This window comes from Pleurodeles waltl, chromosome 12, assembly GCF_031143425.1.
Source record: "Pleurodeles waltl isolate 20211129_DDA chromosome 12, aPleWal1.hap1.20221129, whole genome shotgun sequence".
Classification (NCBI taxonomy): domain Eukaryota; kingdom Metazoa; phylum Chordata; class Amphibia; order Caudata; family Salamandridae; genus Pleurodeles; species Pleurodeles waltl.
Window position 1 is genome coordinate 518,747,948 of NC_090451.1, and position 19,731 is coordinate 518,767,678.

The following is a 19,731-nucleotide window of genomic DNA, read 5'->3' on the forward strand; positions in this document are numbered from 1 at the left end:
ACAATATTGCCCCTGCTCAGGATGTCATGGGTTCATATGGATTGATACTGTGTGATGAAAAATATTTTGTTTAGTGTTGTCCTCTGAAATTTCTCTGCCCTGATGAGTCATTATTCTCTCAGAGTTAGGCTTAGTCTTTCCAGGCAACCTCTTGGAATGATGCTGGCCCTATTTCGTAGATTGAACATTGTTAGTGTTTTTCATAGTGAGTTCTCTGTATCTCTTTTGTCTATGCGATCATTTAAGGGATTGTCTCCCTTCGGGTCAGTGTTAGTGTCAGTAAATATTTGTTTTGTAATGGAAGATGGTGAGGTTCTTGCTGTCCAGGAGCTTTTACCTTCTTGCTGGTCAGATGCTTGGGGGGGGGGGGTATTACAATGGGAGATATGCAGGTAGGAGCTCTTGTCAACTGCGCCGTACTATACTGTAATCCCAGTTTCCTCTTGCATGCATTTTTTTCCCTCCCTATAATTATTTAAACTCCTACGTGGTTATCTCCTATTCTTTTTTTGATTGCATTGGTGGCTTCTATTTCTCCTTGTTTTGCATGTATTTTTATTTTGGTGTTGTGTCTCCCAGTAGGGATTCTGTGAACGTGAGTGGAGTTTGCAGTTCTTATCATCACATAATAGTCCTGGGTATAGATTCACAAGAACCTATTGGATAGTCTCCACTGCATTCTCTGGTGAAGGAGATTCAAGCGATTTTTGACAGTCACACCTTTGTTTAGTGGTTCTTCAGATAAAGTAACAGCTTCTGTTGGAAATGACTATCTTTTGTGTGGAGTTCCACCAGATTTATGTCTCCTCTCTCTTTGTGGGCACTAGAACTCTGTGGAAGTACTTGAGCGCCTCATTTTAAACATGATGAAATTGGTAGACACCTGTTTGGCTCATTTAACTTATGTATAAGTCCCCAGTATATGCTACAAAATGTCATAGGGCCTGTAAGTCAAATGGCACCATTTGGCTGCAGCACCAGTTGTGCCACCCACTGCAGAAAACCTGACCCCAGGACTACTATTGGCAGTGCAGTTTAAAACTTCCTATTTGACCTGCCAAAATAAACCCTTTTGAACCTTTAAACTTTCCTTTTAAAGATAACTAAGTTACCCCTAAGGTAGGGCCTTAGTACTCAGGGAGCATGGTATTTAAAAGGAGGAGGACATGTAAAAATGTAATGTGACATGTCCTTACAGTGAAAAGGCCTAAAAGCTATTTTCATCTCAGCAAGGCTTTTCCTGCTCCATAAGAAAACTTTGAATTACAATATACCAAATTGCAATGCTAATTTCAGGTAGGAAACAGTTAGAGAAATATTCAAGGGCTCTCTTTACAGTTAGACAAAATCCAATTGTGAAGTTGAAATGTATTTAGCTATTAAGTATGGCCTTCGAAGGTGCCTACGCTGTTGCATGCAGATGTACCCTACAGCTAGGCGTGCCCCTCTATTATCCTTCTAGTCAGGCTGGCAGCAATCTCTGTGGGAGGAGGATCGGCCATAGAACTGGTATGGCATGACCCCATTGGAGGGTTGCCCATTTTGATAACCTTACCTCTTGGTGGGCAGTGAAAAATCTGATGAGGGAAAGTAAGGTTCGGCCATGTTGAATTTAGGGAGAGAAGTGCACTGTGACCAATCTCTATGCTGCCAGCCCTTGTCAAAGTACTTGAAAAACATGTCAATACTCATCTTTCGAGTTTTTTGGAGGAAAATAACATTCTCCATCTGTCTCAGATGAGCTTTAGACCATTACATAGTACGGAATCTGCATTAATCGCAGTCACTGAAGAAGTTAGGAAACATGTAGATCAGGGCTTGGTCTCAGCAATCGTGCTTCTCGATCTTAGTGCCGCCTTTGACACGGTGGAGAACAATATTTTACTCCAGAGAATAAGGGAAAGTGGAGTCTCAGGCAATTCCCTGAGTTGGTTTGCCTCATTCTTTGAAGAAAGATCATTTAAAGTTTTGGACTGTTCCTTTTATTCGAGCTGTTTTAAGAGTAGGTGGGAGGTTCCGCAGGGCTCGTCTTTGAGCCCTACGTTATTTAATATCTATATGGCCCCTGTGGCAAAAGTAGTGGAGCCTTATGGACTCTGTAGTGTCATATCCAGATGACACCCAGCTTGTGGTATCCTTTTCTACCGATCAGAACTCAACCAATTCTCGGCTCATTCCTTGTCTACAGGCAATCTCCAAATGGATGTCCAGCCGTAGACTTAGGTTGAACGGAGACAAGACAAAGGTTATGTTTCTGGGTCACCAGGCAAAACCAAACTTAATCTCCCCAGTATTACAACCATTAGAAGATCTTCCATTGCCCAAAGAAAACATTAAGAGTCTGGGAGTATGGTTTGATCCATGGTTGACCATGGATCATCAAGTGAAAAAAAATATCCTCCTGCTGTTTTGGCATACTCAGACTTCTTAGAAAGATTTTCAAAATACTTCAGTTCATTGCAAAGAGGCTCATCATACAGGCGTTAATAATCTCTCGGCTGGATTATGGGAATGCCCTTTTTCTTGGTGCACCAAAATATGTTATGAAGAAATTGCAGGTGGTGCAGAACACTGCTGCCAGCCTTCTCTTCAATCTACCCAGGCATGAATCCGCGAGATCAGGTTTATCAACGTTGCACTGGCTTCCTTTGGAGCAACGGATAAAATGTAAATCTTTATGTTACATTCATATAGCGCTAAATGAAAAAGGCCCACCAATATTGCGAACCTTGGCTTCTATTTTACAAACCTACCAGACATCTTAGATCATCCTCCACGGCCCCAGCTGTCACTCCCCCAATAAAAAAAGGACAAATGGGGAGGAAGCTCAATATCGTATCTTGGAGCTAGACTGTGGAATTCATTACCACTGAATCTACGTCAAACCAGCCATGAACTGTCATTCCGACGGCTATTAAAAACTTGGTCATTTTAGTTTGTGTCCCAAAGCCGTATATTCAAAGGTTTTTCCTGTATAGCGCTGGGAGGCCTTCGGGTAGCTATGCGCTCTATAAATTTACATAACATAGTACAATCCACAGGAAGTGTCGTTACAGTGGGTAGGGTCACCTCTGGGAAAGTTTACCCATTGGTTATGGAGTGGTAAGGAGATGCCCCCCACCCACAGGCTGATGCCAGACAGAAATGTGGCACACACAGTACCCTCCTCAGAACACTGCAAGACTTGGGGAAGAGGCAGTAGAGGATTGCTCTTCTGTCTGAAGAGCAAAGAAGGCTGGGCCAGCTCTCTATGCACTCAGAACCCCAGAAGCAACTCCAGAGGTCATAAGGCTGACCTCCTGTTTGCAATACAGGGACACAAGCTGCTTCAAGGGGCTTTTGGCCTGCACCCCCAGGTGACCAGCTCCAACTTGTCCTGCATTGGACTCTCCTACTGGCCTCTATTGGAGTGAGCCTTGACACCCAAGTACTGTCCCCAAGGTCCTGGACCCTTGCATGTTGTCAAAGTGTACTCCTGCTAAATGCTAAAACCTGGGATTTAGAACTTTTTAACAACTTTTTGCATGGACAATAGTTAAAAGACCACGGCCAACCTGCAAAATGGATCCAACAAAGGTGCATAGCCACAGAGCCAGAACTCATTGTAGCATCAGCTAAGTTCTTCTCTATAGCAGAAAACTTTTTCAGGGGGAACCTCTTGGCTCTAGAATTCGTTGACATCAAACCCTCTACAGCTACGGACTGCTCCCTTTTCCGAGCTGAAGAAATGTGGCTTCCAGAAAAGGTTCTAAATCCAAACTCAGAAAGATTCACCGGCACCAATGTTGAAAGGGATCTGACCAATGTCAAGGACTTCTTGGGTGCAAAATTTTAATTTTTCCACTAGCTTTTCCCATCTTTGGCAACAGCTTCACGGAGGCTTTGTCCTCCATGAGCTCCTCCTTAGCTACAGCCTTCTCCCTAGCAGCACTGACGACTTTTCACTTCCAAAAACAGTTTCCAAGTGCAGAGGTAACTTTTTGAGTGGGACGAACATGGTCCCTGTGTCCGACCCACAGGCCATTGCGATAGGCCTTCACTTTCATCTTGATACTGGTCAAGCACAAGCAGATGACCACAGTTGGCACTTAATGCTATCTGTGCACAAGAGTGAATTCAAACTTTAAAAATTCATATATCTGGCTCCATTTATTGACATTTTTGTGTCATTTTATTTATGAAAATATTCTCTATTTATCCAAATTGGTCTGGGATTTTTCTTGTGTTGCATTTTGCCTTTATTACTGTTTACATACTACGAAAACATACATGACACGGACTCTAAAGTTAAGATTGTCTGCTCTGTGTCAGACCAATCAGAAGGTTGAGCTCAGGTTTATTTAGTGACTTGTATGGTTCACCCTAACAAGATAGTGATTATTACTTGAGTTGAGTTCTCAGCCCTCCCCACTAATAACCCAATTTCTTATTGCTTTTTTTTTTTTTAAACACTTTATTGCGATTTAAATGAACACTCGTCAACCATACATACCCTTACAGAAGTGAGGTTAGACTGTATATCCTACTGCAGACATTTACCAGCAGCATATAAGTGAAGTGTCATTTTCTTACATGAACAATTATTAACCTTCAACAATAAACTCGAATTAATGCATTTCCATCCCCAACCGTTTTATCTGGAAAATTAAACAATACAATGGCTTTTTTAATGCTCCTGGAAAATAAGATTCTTTCAAACTATGGCTTTTGGGCCGATTACAAAAATTTGAAGAGGAAACTAGGGTGTCCAGGTACAAAGCCACCCAAGAGAAGGTGATGGTCAGAGTCTGTCACCGCTCTCCCTAATCTCCTCTCCCCCCCCAACTGCAAAGGAGATATCCTACATATCTACCTCTCCATCCAAACTAACAGTTTGGAGGTCCGCCACCAGGGCCTCCCATGCATGTGCCATCTCCAAGGTGTCTATTCCTCATTTGGCTTCCCTCAATAGTACCGCTCCTTCCACAGCCACCCATTTATCAAATTCTCTATGCCATTTTGATATACAAGGCCCTACTGATTTTCAGTTCTTTGAAATCTCACGTTTTACAAGTAGGAATGCTACATCCTGAAACTTACTAGTGGCTTTAATTTTAGAGGTGTGTGGGAACCAACTCAGTAGGCAGTGCCCTGGTGTTTGTGGGACGTCCCGGTCTATGAAAGCCTCCAATGTCTCAGCAATCCCCACCCAGTAGGGGTGAATCTGATGGCAGGTCCACAGCATGTGCAAAAGACCTGCCCCTACCTCACCACATCTAGGGCAGGCTGCTTCCTCTATTTGAAAGCAACTGTGAATGAGTTCCAGGTCAGGTACACCCTCTGCAAGGTATAGAAATTAATCAGTTTAAAGCAGGCGTTCCTAGATATACAGGGAGTCCTGTGAAGTGTAGATAGCCAGGTCTCTTCTGGGATCGTCACTCCCGGGTCCCACTCCCAGCTGGCTTTCAGCTTCTTCAATGGATGACATAGGTCATCCCCTTTGGCTTGGTATAAACAGGAGACCACTTTACTGGTACCAGAGGAAAGGGTTATGTATTGGCAGCACCTATGGGCCAGGAATTCGGAAGCCCCAAGCTGCCAGAGCTTCCAGATGGCTACAGTAACCCCCCCCCCCGCTCCCATGGGATTTCAAATTCTTCCTTGAAATCCTCAAGGGGAAGTAACTCCCCCTCCTTAGAGAGGTCTCCTGCTGTAGAGGCCCATGCTGCCACCCATTCCACTAAGCCCCTCCAGCTCCCTCCATGCGGCAATTCCCCCAGCATTGTCAGAGTTGTATGGATTGTTAATGTGAGTTTTGCCCAGCATCTAGTTATCACCCGAAATCCCTCAGTGTCCAAGGGCGAGACACTTAATAGGGTCTGCACCAGTTCTGACAGTGTGGATACAAACGGGAGGATCATCCTATCAGGTTCCTGACAACCTGCAAGCCACTGGACAAAACAATGAAGCTGGGCCACCATGAAATAGGCCTCAAAATCTGGCTCTACCAGCCCTCCCTCTGTTGTGGGGTGCTGAAGCGTAGACAGGGCCACACTCTCTTGCAGGCAGGTCCCCATATAAATGCTACTATCAAAGAATTGAGTTCTCTAAACACTGCCTGAGGTATCCACATTGGGATAGTACAAAGAAGAACAGAATGCGGGGTAGGGCGATCGTTTTCAGTAATTCTATTCTGCCTATAACCGATAGGGGAAAAGTTTTCCAGAAATCCATACTCGATGGTAGGGTTTGTAGAGCTCCACCTACATTACCGTCTAGGTGGTCAGTGCGATTGTGGTAGATCCTAACCCCCAGGTAGGGAAGGCTTCTGGGGGCCAACTCGTCAGGGCTATCTGCATCTGTGGTGGCTGGGAACACACAAGATTTCTGCCAGTTCACTTTAAGCCCCCCAAAAACTTTCAAAATAGACTAGCATGGCCTTAGATCCCTCGAGCTCTTCAATGGAGTCCTTCAGGAATGTTAGAAGGTCATTGGCATATAGAGCTATCCTATGCCAATGGAGTCCCGAGCGGGACCAAGCTCACTCCACCTTGTAGCTTTGTGATATCACCCTGTTCATCCATAATCTAGCAGCTGCGTCCGAGTACAGCAATCTGGTCCAGGCCAGGAACCACCCCCCTAGGTGCACATGGGTCATCACCCTGTATAAATACTCCCACTCCAGGCTATCGAAAGCCTTCTCTATATCAACAGCCATAACCACCACTGTCTCATTGTCAACATCCCTGTCCTTTAGGATAGAGAGAAGGAGACTAATGTTAAGAGCCATGTTTTGTCCAGGAATAAAGCCAGCCTGGCTAGGTTGGATAAGTCTGGGCATGTAGGGAAGTAGTCGAGTAGCCAAGATTTTGCCAAGTATTTTATAGTCTAAGTTAAGCATCGACAGAGGTCAGTATACCTTATAGTCGTTGGGAGGTTTCCTCTGCTTTAATAGGGGATAAACAGTTCTTCCCGGGTAAAGGCTGGCAGATAACATGAGGATCTGGCTCCATTATATATCACTTCTAGTCTAGGGGCCAGTTGGTCTGCGTAGGTGATATACCGTCCGTTCCGTTGGGAACCAGTGAGCTCCCAGAGCCTTACCACGGGCCATGGCCTTAATTTCTACCTTAATCGCTTGGTGGGTGACAGATACCCCTTATAGTCGAAACAGCAGAGCTGTTCTACTTTGACTGCTATTGCCTCTCTCTTATCAAACTGTTGTAGGTCTGGGTTCCGTGGCCACTGCATCTCAATTTGTCAGAGTTCATCTTCTGCTCCCAGGACCTCCCTCAATAAAGTTCACCTTATACCTACCCCTGTAGCCAGTACAGTGGCCCCTCAATACCGTTTTAAACACATTCCACTTCAGATGGATGGTGAACTCTGTTCCCTCGTTATCTTAAAAAAACTCAACTATTTTCTGTTGTATTTCTTCTCTGAATACCTGATCTTTCAACCCTTCTGATTTTAAACACCATGTAGGTATCAGGGTCCTAGGACAGTGGCAGTCAAGATGAAGAAGGATCAGGTTATGGTCCGATATCGTGCATGCCAAGTTCTCCACATTGTAAACCATGCAGTGAACGGCAGGTGAACACAAGAAGGTGTTGAGTCTTACATGTAAGTTATAGAGGCTAGAGAAGTAGGAGTAATCATGAGTGTGGGGGGTTGCAAGCCTCCATATGTCAACCAATCCCCAGGCTCGTTGCCAGGCCAAGAAGGCCCGGGCTACTCTAATGGCTGGGAGTCCTGCAGCGAGGGGTGTGATCTATCCATGGCCGGGCCGACCACATAATTAGTGTCGCCACCCACCACCATTGTTGGGGTGATATATCGTGCCTGGAGGCCCGATGAGCATGACAAAAAAACTTGGTCCAAATTGGGGTCTTATATGTTAACCAAGGTCAAATCTCTGCCCTCAAGCCCCCCACTCACCTCTACATATTGTCCATCAGGGTCCACCAGAAGCGCCATATGCTGGAAGGTAACATCAACCCACACCCAGATTGAGTGCCCCATGCAAAAGCAGAGTAATTAGTGTAATAGGCCTGACCCCTCCATCTGTCCTGGAGCGCCAGTCCCTCTGTAGCGGTGAGATGAGTCTCCTGGAGGAAAGCTATATGTATTCCTTGTCTATGCAAGAATAAGGCTTTGTACCTCTTTGACATTGTGTGCATTCCTCTAATATTCCAGGAGAGAATCTATATCCCGTTATAGTAACCCAGAGACTCAAGTATGTTTAGAGTGCAGTGACATCCCATCCTTCCCTGTTCTACCCTAGGACCCTCCGAATCTGAAATAGTAGTAACGCAAACTGACACAAACTTAGATGTCCCCAATCTAATAACCCCCCACAACAATTGTTCGATCCCCAGGACAAATTGGGCCAGGCCCCCTGTCCAAACTAGTATACAAACAACCACAATACGAGGGCTTTCCCACAAAACATGCATCAATGGGATGAGGGGGTTGGGGGGACTCTATTGTGGCCCCCAATTGTTGGAGCCCCGTCCAATGTCTTTTACCAGATAGTATCAGGCAGAAATGAAGAGGGATGACTGTGCAAGCTAGGGTCCTGCCCTCTTAGGATATCAGCCAGTATTTTAGAAAGCGGGTAGGAACCTGAACGTTCGGTAGTGCCGACTGGATCATCAAACAATGTCATCAGTCGTTCCAGGCGTGATGTGTGGTAACAGAGTGGTATAAGTGCTCAAAATACTAGATGCTAAATCTGAGTCCGAGTCCTCAGCAGGTTCCTCAGGTATATGCATCAGGGATTCAGGGCTGGATCCTCCCAGCAAGGCCACTGCCTCTACTGCTCACCTCCACTCCCTCTATGCCTCCTCTACCGCTGGAGTTATTGAAGTGCATGAGCTGCTCTTCCCCCTCTTTTAAGGCCTGCGAGGGCGCTGCTCCCTAGGAGTGCCACTGAGTCCTGGTTGCAGGTGATTATCAATCCAGTCCCAAACTTCTTGAGGGGTTTGGAAGAACCGGACTCCCCCAGGGGTCACCTCTGTAAGACTGGCCGAATACATCGTTCTGTACTGCAACTCTATTTGGCAGAGGCGTGATTTGGCTTCATTAAAAGGTAGAACGACGTTTTTGAACTTCTCGTGAGAAATGAGGGAAGATTTTCACTCTACTGCTGCATACTAGTAGGTCACCCTTATGGTGAGCCTGAGCCAGGATATAGTCTTGATCCTTGTAAAACAGGTGTTACCACAACTGACCGCGGCGGTGGCGTGTTCCACTGCAAAGAATGGGGACAGCCCCTCCTGGGGGAAATCAGAGCGAATGAGAGTCTCCAAATAGTCCAGCATGCCTTCTCCCTCCGTTCACTCCGGTAGGCTCACTATCCAAATGTTGCTGCGGCGTGGCCTATTTTCAGCATCCTAAGCGCAAAGCTCTAGGGTCCGGATCTTGGTTTCCGTTGTGGACAGGTGAGTCGTCCGGTCAGAGGCAGCAGGGGGTACCTGAGCGAGCCCCCTTTCTGTGGCCGTAACCCGTTCCACCTGTCGACAGTGGTCATCGCGGAGTAGGATTAAGTCCACACCCAAAGTGTCCATTTTTGTCTCTAGAGGCCGTTCTTGCTTGCAAAATGTCCTTGAGCGTCACGCCTTGCACAAGACCTACTTTAGTACTCAAAGTCCTGCTATGTGGAAGAATAGGGTCCTTTTTCTTCACTGTTTTCCACTTTGCCACCACAGAAGGGCAGGAAAGGCCCAGGATCAGCTCTGCAGGCAGTCTCCTCAACCGCAAGGAACGGAAAGGATACACCGCCCAAGCGTCCTGTCCACTCCGTGTCCCCAAAGGCAAACAATGAGCACTGCAGCACACTCACATGAGCCCAGTGCCAGCAATGTTTTGTGGAGGGAGACAGGCTAAAATGTTTCTTGTGCGCTCTCCCAGGCACTCACGGCTCAGACGCTGTGCACCCCAAGTAATTCCATCAAAAGACAGCCTGCTGGTGCTCCTCTTATAAACGGGACATAGCATCCCCAGATGCAGTGGGCCAGGGGGACTATTAACGGGGTGGAGGGGGCAGGTTTGCATCAAGTACTCCCAGACTTTGTGGTCTCCAGCCTCCTCCTCACCCATGGTGTTGTAAATGGAGTCTCTCAGATCTCCATGCCTCTCCTGCCTATGGGTGGCAGGACCTCCACATACCACCGATGGGACCCACCAGGGAGCACTCTCCAGTTTCTGGCAGTGCAGTACACTTATGGGTTTCAGGGCCAGGAGTGGGGGGGGGGGGGGGGTTGGCTTAGAGATATCGGTGAGGGAGGCCAGGCCCTTACTAGGTTTTCCCCTTGGGTGAGGCCACCAGCCCCCTGGAGATGCCAGAATACACAATAAGACTTGAAGGAGCCTACGGCACTGCGAGCAGGCCCCCGGGCATTGTCCGGTGTCTTCGCACCTTTCACATGCACAGGCTTCAGTGTCAATGCAAGGCCTTGGGAGGGAGGGGAGGGGGAGGGGGAGGGGGCAGGACAGGCTCTGGCAATGTGTCCAGGTGAAGAGAAGCGCTGCTGCAGCTGTAATTATGGAGCTTGGGGCCTCACCTTCTTGTCACTGATACCAGCGAAGCCCCGGCATCAGGCCACACTGTTCTAATCAGGCCTCAGAAACCTGTAGGCCTCACTGGTGCAGCCGTCCACTCCGGCAACCCAACTGCAGCCCTCGTTGGTCTCCTCAGCAGTCTGCAAAAGTAGCCATAAAAGGCAGCCACAAGGCTCCAATCCACCACTTTGGTGCAGCCCGCTTGCCCCACCGATCCGTCACACCAGGAGCCAGCACTGCTGCGCAACTCTTGTTTTGGTCCAGACCTCGCTATCAGGGCACTCCAATGCAGTTAATCAACCTCGCAGCGACCACGGCTGTCCCTCCAGCAGCCTCAGCAGTGGGAGTCTAACTTAGGCCCAGAGTGCAGCCCTGTCTGTGATGGCAGCTGCCATTTTGTAATGCATGGGCTACAGCCTCGATCCTACTGCAGGATAGTCCTATGGCTCCTCCTCTGCACAGTGCTCTGGCCCCGAGGGCTATCCACTGTTGTAGTAATCTCCCTCTGCACTGCGCTCTTTGGAGCTGGGCTACACCTCAGGATTATGGCAAATGGGGCCCCCGGGCACGGGAGCTCCTTACTGTACTGCCTTTGCCACCAGACCACCCCCCCAATTTCTTACTGCTTCTTTTTAAATATTGCTGTCGCCCTTTAATTTTCTACTCAATATCACACTTGGTGCTAGGGTGCGCTGACGTTTCCATCTTCAGGGGGATATTAGTTCCTAGATCCAGTTGATTTGATATGGCTGTAGCCTCTGTACATACTGCCTGTGGGTTTTGTTTGAAGTATTAACTGATGTAAGATGATCTAGAGGCTGAAGGCTGTTTTTCAGAAATTTTACAGTCATCTAAGATTGTCTAGACTACTTCAGCCTCTTCGCCCAGTTTGGACAGAAGCACTGAGCAGTTACAGCGTGCATTATCTGTCCTGTGAGTTTTCATGGAGTTCCCAACTACATCTTCCATTTGTTCCAGCCTTTCATTGATTGTAGACACACTGGTTGCTACCTCGAGGGGATGGGGGGAGGGGCTGAGTTTGATTCTCTATTTTCACAGAAAGGGACAGTGCGTTAGCAACTGCATTTGAGGTTCTGCACATTGATCTCCTGATTGAAAGCACTGGGTGAACCTGTAGAATCTCTTCTGGTTTATTATTATGCATGTGGTCTTGAGTTTTTGGTGGTGCTTTGGAAACATTTTTTTTGCTGTTTGGTGGCTGCCCATTGTGTTTCTCACAGATACATAGGACTGTGGAGTAGTGCACAGTGAAGCAAATGTATCCATTTTGCCAATGTCCTCATCTATGGGAAATTAATCTTCCATTGTGGATATCTGGTCACATAGATCATGTATGGAATCATTAAGCCATGATAGTTTGATGAGCCTCAGCTTTAAGTTACTCCTTTCTCATTTGGGCAATGAACTCTGAAAGGTAAAGTTTTGCAGCTGGTTGTTTATCTCAGCGGTACTATGTATTTCAGGACTGACTAAACACCCACTCCCCTTCCCCAAAAAGAGCTTGAAGGAACCCTTTAAAAGATGCAGCATAACAAACCTAGGTTATGTGATTGTATCTATTTCAGTTAGCTCTGTTTCAGTTTGGTCATCTATTTCAGATTGACCAAGTTGTGGCCATACATCTGCCCACTAGGGCTCTTGACTCACTAGCGGCATTGGAAGGCCACCTTCTCTTAGGACTCCATGGGCAGGGCACTGGATAAGAAATCTGGGTCTTCCGGTATCTTCATGTGGCCGCCCAGTAGCCACTCTAGTTAGACATCAGCTGCTTGGTTACTTGCTTGCCGCATACTTGGGGCCAAATTCTCCTTTAGCCCTCGTCACGGACAGCAAACCACACCAGGGCTTCCTTCTTCAGGTGGTCATGCAGCCGCTTGTACCCAGGCTCTGAACATGCCCTGCCACAGACCAGGAGTTCAGCCTTGTGATTCCCACCGACCGAGGTTAACGCAAGAGTATAGGCAGAATCGGAGGAAAAATCAGGGCAGCACCCATCTGACGGCTCAATGACTCCTGCCTGCCTCTGCAGCTATTCGAAGGGCACTGCAGCTGCTATGTCACCTGAAGGGTCAGCTCTCCCACGTGTTGGTTCTTTCTCAGCGGCCCTTTCCCACCTATCGCATGGCTTTGCCCCACTGACCACCAACCTCAGCGTCAATACAGCTCTGTGTGAGATACATCAATCGTTACATGGCAATGGCAGTAGCTGCCTATTACAAAACCTAAAAGGTGACCCTGCTATCCAGCTTAAGTGACCCGCCTACCAGATGCCATTGTAATATGTTAACTTCATAAAGTCACCCTTTTGGGGACAACCAGTGAATGAATGCCCATGGTAGGGGTAAAATCTCTTGCTGCTCACCTAATATTTTGTCAAACAGAAAGCTAGCCACGTTTATCTGAAGTCAAGGGTGTTTCCTTGAATTCCTGGCGGTCTTCCAGATGTTTACACCAAATATTTCTGAAATTACTACAAGTAATCAAAAATTATCTCTCAAATTAATACAAGGAACAAACACGCTCCTAAATGGCTACAAATTTAAGTGAGATAAAGTGCACTTTTTTTTCTTTTGGATGTACCACTTTCACTGATGCAGTCCGAGCTCACCTTGGTCAAAAGGGGTTTCGTAAGCGTGTGCTGTGAATCCTGTGCAGACGACACAGCAGTTTGAGAGTTCTGCAATTGTCACTTGCTTTAACCATGACACCCTCCAGTTTTGGGGGCGAGACTTCTAGACATGCCTGTTCATATAGATAAGACTTGTCGTCTAGGGCACTAAATAAGAATAAAAGAAAAAAGAACAAAAACTAATTTAGAGGTGCCAATGCACTGTTCGCCTACGGTGTCAGTTGCTGAAAGATATTGTATGATGACACAAGACTCCCTCTACCATCCACCCTACTAGGATAAGGAGTAAGCAAAAATGTGTTTGCTTAATTCCAGTCAACTGTAAAGAGGGTGGCAGGAATAAAATAAGTGATATTTCCCAGATTAAACCGCAGTCTGAGAGAAGATATGCAACTGCATCAGTCATACATTGTATCATAGCTTACTACATAAAATGACAAGTATGAAGGGATCTACATGTGTGAATGAGGGTTGTCAGGAGACCAGATCTCAGGCAGTGTGCATTATATGCCTTAGAATGGACCATCATTTTCAGTCCCAGCTCGTGGGGATTCTTTGGGTTTGGGGGTGGGTGGATGATGGGAGAGTATCATAAAAAATAAAAAATCTTACCTCCGCTCTCACGCCGCTCCTCTGCTGCACACAGGCACAGGCTCCCCAGCCTGCCCTGCGGCCAATCCTGAAGCTGCTCAAAGCAATATAGGGTCCTAGCCTTGAATCCCACGAAATGGAAGGAAAGGAAGATGAATTGTCTTCTGGAGGGCCAAACTTTGGGACAGGTTTTCCAGAGAGAAGTGACTAGACCCACTGGGACCAAAGAGCTGAAATGCTCAGCTCTTGTTAGTTGCAGGCTGATTCCAGACCCTCCTAGGATTTATTTAATGCTGGCATTGTAGATTGGTACTGGAAATGATCTGGTGTGACCTCGAAGTATAGAAACAACTGTAGTCCCCTCAGATTAACAATAGAGAATGAGTTAATCTGTTATTGATGCTGGCCATACAGTTTTAGTTACCCTTGAAGCACTAGCCAACAAAAGGAAAAACTTCAGAGGGAACAAAACACAAGCAGGTGCCCCGCAGGGGTGGTACAGTGCTTAGTGTCTAGTGACTTGTGTGAAAAACGTGCACAGCAGTGAAACAAGGGAACATGGTTGAGTGTGGTGTACTCCAAATTAGAAAAACACCAACTATAATATATGTGAAGGTTTGAAAATGATCACAATTTCTTTGTACAATCAACATATAGGTGCGTAGGTATTTCGACCCCCAATGACACTAATTTAGAGAGGGGTCTTCATCAGGACAATGAAGGCGACATCTTACAAGAAACAGAAGCCCCCCCCCCCCCCCCCTCCAATGGATGGGCAAAAAAGGGAACACAACTTAACTGACAAACTTTGTAAATGCAACACTGATAGACCAAAGAAGTACAGTGGCAAGATGAACGGGGTGGTCGACCAACGTATGATCACCCGAAACATGCCAGACACATCATTGGCTTAATCAAAGTTCTGGCTATGTAGGAAATCTAATTAAAGCCTAAGAAACATAGAAGTATACACCAGAGTGTTCCCAACAAAAAGCTAGTGAAGTTAAAAAGAGACCAGTGTTAAAGACACTTACTCAGTAGCGTATACCACTAGGGTATTATAAAATCAATAGGTAGATATACTGGAGATTCTATCAATAGGCACAAACGTCAACGAGCAGTGGTCGACCGAGGCCATTTAAAACATCTCAGACTATTTTCTTAATTAAACTTCTGGAAATGTTTGTTTATAAGGCTGCACTTAGATTTCTTACAAGAGCGCCTTGGAATGTCCCTAACAAAAGTTAATGGTGTTAAAAGAACCGGTGATGAAGATAATACAGTCAAAAATAAAACACTTACCCAGCAGTGTGTCCTTTTAGGGTACTGAAAAAAATCAATTGTCGATATGCTATAAACCATATTATAAAATAAAAATACTATCAATTTCTAAACGCTGAGGATGTACAATTGGTGCCATCTAGTGGATGCATGCAGGAACCTTCCCAAGCTTGTAAATATTTTCCGAAATGCTGTGCAAAGAACAGACGTAGTAGCCATGAGCACCTCCTCAAGAATGTGAGCCTTGCGCTACGTGCAAGCTGGTGCAATGGAAGAAATGTGAAAATAGACACCGTAACAAATGTAGTGTGGATCCTAAAAGTACTCAGTTGTCCTTTTTGCATATAAAAAACACAATTTGGATGAGCTAATGATGTACTTATTGCACAGAATATATAGTAAACATGCCACGTGCACTACAGTTCAGCTAGCAGAAAGACTTGTGGTCAATGAGAAACCAAGCTACTGAGTCAGGAAATAAAATGTAATGGAAATACAATGGGCTAGGTATACCCTAGATGTGTCCGAAATAATAACAGTGCCACTGATGTGTAGTGCAATCATGCGTATTAGATCATACTAAAACAACTTGTTCAAATTAATTTATGAAGGCATTCGTCTTTTATACAGTTGCACAAAAACACTAAATCTGTGTTACCTATTTGCCTATTCAAAGGCATATTTGGCCAATATCACAAATGGCAAAAGTGCTCCTGGTATGGCTTCCAGGCAGGAGATCGCCGCATCCTATATATGGGCTACTCTGTTACTGGATACTTCTATCCCCCATTCGCAGAAGGACCGAAGGGATATAAAAAAAAATAAAAAAAAAAGTGATGACCTCCTCCCCCCCCCCCCCCCCCTATGCTTCATCCAGCGCTCTCCCAAAGAAAAATTCTAATGGAAGGTGGCCCGCATTTCCGCCGAGAGTGCTTATAGGAAAAAAGAAAGAAAAAAAAAAAAAAAAACAACAACACAAGGAGGCAAGGGATCTAAATAAGGTGTAAAAATTCTGGTCACCTATCCCATGGAAATCTATACTTTATTAGGCGGGTGGTGAGGGGATGATTAAAATGAAAAAATGGGATGTGTAAGACATTATTCATCTTACATCCATTCAGGTAAACATGTTTCACCCCTTTTTGTGACCCTACAACTGGGTCGGGGGTTTTCTTCATGGCCAGCATCCGGCTTTCCCTATGGTGTGTCCCCCTCTGTATGCATACATAACCTATTCCCCCCCCCCCCCCCCCCCCACCATAACTACCCACTCATAATGACCTAGAATATAAGACATGAAATAAATATAAAAATTAAATGCAAACTTTTAGATAGAAAAACAATATATAACAAAATGGGACATCCAAAGAGGAACCACAGAGGGCTGCCAAAGCGGACAGTCCCTGATAAAACATACTGTGCCAATTGTGTGCACTGCAAGACCGTGTGAACACTGCAAACATTAAAAGCACTCATGAAATCCCACTCACCTCCACTCATTGTGGTGAAGACACGTGGAGATGTGGGGAAACCGCATATATCCCCGGCATTCACACGATCCCTTACCCTAACGTTGGGGAAGTTCAGGCTCTATGAAGGAGTAAATGAGGGGGAGCCTCGTAGTCACACTACATAGAAAGGAAAAGTTCAATGTGGTGCCACAAAATGAGGCCAAAGGTCTGATAATCTCGCAGTGGTCACTTACTTCGTCAAAGGTCTCATTGCGTATCCAAACCCACTTGGAATTTTTGAGCTCCTCCGGATGATCTTGGCATTTTTAGCTCCCCCTGATGATTTGGCATTTTTGAGCTCCCCCTGATGACCCGATTCATGTCCTTATTAACAATTCTGAAGGCGAGGAAAGGCAGTGCTCCTATGTCAGCGCGCCTACTGCAGACATCTGGGAAACCGCATCACAGGTACAGGTGTTCTTAACGTAGTGTGCTCTTAGACGCATGGATGCCTGCGTGGGAGTCGAGCAAAGTGGCATGCCCGGCGGGCAAGTTATCATGCGGGGGAGGATTAGTGTGTGTGACTGTGTAAACCTCCCCCCCCCCCCCCCCCCCCCCCCCCCCCCCCACAACAATAATGGGAAATCTGGGATCGTGTGAATTGTAGTCTAAGGGTAAAGATACCTTGCGACAAACACCGGCGACGAGAATAAGTGTGGTAATGCCCGTAAGGGGAATATTGTGCATGAGGATCTGCCATGTGTGCTCAAACTGGGAGGCTGATTTAGCAAGTTCTACTGCAAATGAAGGTGGTGGTCACAGTCCAATGGCATCTGTCTGACCTCGATATGGATAATTAACAAAGAAATGTCTCAAACTTTGCTTATGAAAAAATCTTTGTATTTTAATTTTAATGTAAAAATAAAAAATAAAAAAAAGGGTCTATTTTCTCAAACAAAACAAACCCCTTTTCAATACAGAAATTTCAGAGGTGAAAGGGTGTATTTGGAAATATTACATATGGTTGCAACTGTTGGAGGTTTAACATGCTCTGGGGTAGATTCTGCGTCATGTAAGTGGTGCAGCGCTCCAATAACTTTGGGTCGAGTTTGTGCTATATAAAACCGCAAAAAAACAAACAAAAAAAAGTGGATGTAGTGGTGACCAAAAGTAATGTTAGCATCTGATCGAACGCTTCAAGTGACTCCTGTTGGAGGAAAATAAATAAAATATATATATATATATATATATATATATATATATATATATATAAGCCTCCATCTCTGCTGTCCTTTACCTCTGCCCAAAGAAGGAGTGGTTTGGAAGGACTAGGAGTATGGTGGGTAAGAGAAAAGGTTTGTGTTTGGTTGTGGAATGGTGTCAGAAACAAAAAGGTACCAGAAAAGGTTATATATACCTAAATCATTTTGGTCATACCATTCATCAGGCAAGCAGGGATAAGTCTTAAACTTGTATTTTTTTATATCCTTTGTAAGCTTGCCTAGTTTACGACGTAGAGTGCGATGTTGAAATCGTTGTTTTCTCTAGATTAGCCACAGCTTTCCTGGCATCTATAAGATTCTGATAATCAATTACTTGTTTTGCGAGGTATGGTATTTTGTTTTCCAGCTCTGCATATATGTTCAAGGGCTCTCTATCACTAGAACCATCCAATGCCAGGAGCATTTATTTGCACCAAAGCTAAAATTCATTCTGAGTTTGGGATCCTCCACAAAAATAGCAAATTTATTTTTGACATTTAACCCTACGGGAATAATGTTAGATTGCAAGTATTGTTTTATTACACGACCATGCAACTGGTTCAAATTAGTTTCTTCTTCAATTACTCTAGTTTGTCTATTTTGGATCGAAATGCATCTACACAGTTGGGTTTAGAAACCAGAAATGAAGGACCATTTCACGAGTTTCCAATATATTCCTCAGTAGAGGAAAGGGTCCCCTTTTCAGACATACTCCTTGTGATACAAGGAGTCCGGCGCAAAAAAAAAAAAAAAAAAAAAAAGCAGCCTTGCAGCTACGGGAATTGCTAATCAACGTGAAAACGCGTACTTGGCAACCCAGTATTCCTGGGAACCTGGGTATTACAATTATACATACAACAGTTGTTCTCTTGCATAAACAACAAAGAAAGATCAACCTGACAGTTAACGATGATAAGACAGCTTTAGTAACCATTGAAGCAATAACTAATACAAGGCGAAAAACAGCATAGGGAACAAAACACAAGTATGTGGTCCATAGGGGCGGCGCAGTGCTAAGTGACCTGTGAAAAAGTGTGCATAAGTGCACAAGGAAACATGGTTGACTGTGGTATACTTTAACCTGATAGGTGCGGGCGTCGGCCACTGGCCGACGCCCACACACCCTCCCTGGTGCGGGTCACGACCAGTGGCCGACACCAGGAAGGGTATCAATAAATCCTCGGGTGCGTCGCACCCGAGGATTTATTATTTTTTTTAAACCCCCCCCGGGAGACACGGAAGCTTCCGTGTCTCCCCCCGCCCCCCCCACCCGCCCCTTTGTGACGTCAGCGCGCCTCGCGGCGCGCTGACGTTGCAAAGGTGTTTTCCCCATCAAAGCAGGAAGCAGCCTTGCGGCCGCTTCCTGCTTTGATGGGGAAAACGGCCTTTCTCACGTTCGGGAAGGCCTCGTAAGAAAGGGGAGTGTCTCCCCTTTCTTACGAGGCCTTCCTGAAAGTGTTTCCTGGCCCCCGATCGCAGCACAGCTGCGATCGGGGGCCAGGAAACACTTTCAGGAAGGCCTCGTAAGAAAGGGGAGACACTCCCCTTTCTTACGAGGCCTTCCTGAAAGTGTTTCCTGGCCCCCCCGGTCGCAGCTGTGCTGCGATCGGGGGCCAGGAAATACTTTCAGGTTTCCTGGCCCCCCGATCGCAGCACAGCTGCGATCGGGGGGCCAGGAAACACTTTGAAAAGGCCTCGTAAGAAAGGGGAGACTCTCCCCTTTCTTACGAGGCCTTCTCAAACTGTTTCTGGCCCCCGATCGCAGCACAGCTGCGATCGGGGGCCAGAAACAGTTTGAGAAGGCCTCGTAAGAAAGGGGGAGAGTCTCCCCTTTCTTACGAGGCCTTCTCAAAGTGTTTCCTGGCCCCCGATCGCAGCACAGCTGCGATCGGGGGCCAGGAAACACCACTAGACGCCAGGGATTTCACTTTGGGGGGGCGGCCCCCTCGGAAAA

General features: G+C 46.0%; 1 protein-coding gene across 2 annotated transcripts in view; it reads right to left on the bottom strand.

Annotated features, from left to right (window-relative positions):
* GINS3 (GINS complex subunit 3) overlaps positions 1-19,731 on the bottom strand; it is a 104,766-nt gene that overhangs the window by 22,302 nt on the left and 62,733 nt on the right. Inside the window, exon 4 of one of the 2 annotated variants that reach the window (XR_011199911.1) lies at positions 15,086-15,109. The exons of the other annotated variant lie outside the window; for it this stretch is intronic. The gene's annotated coding sequence lies outside the window, so the exon portion shown is untranslated. The remainder of the gene's footprint in view (positions 1-15,085; positions 15,110-19,731) is intronic. 2 annotated transcript variants of the gene reach the window in all.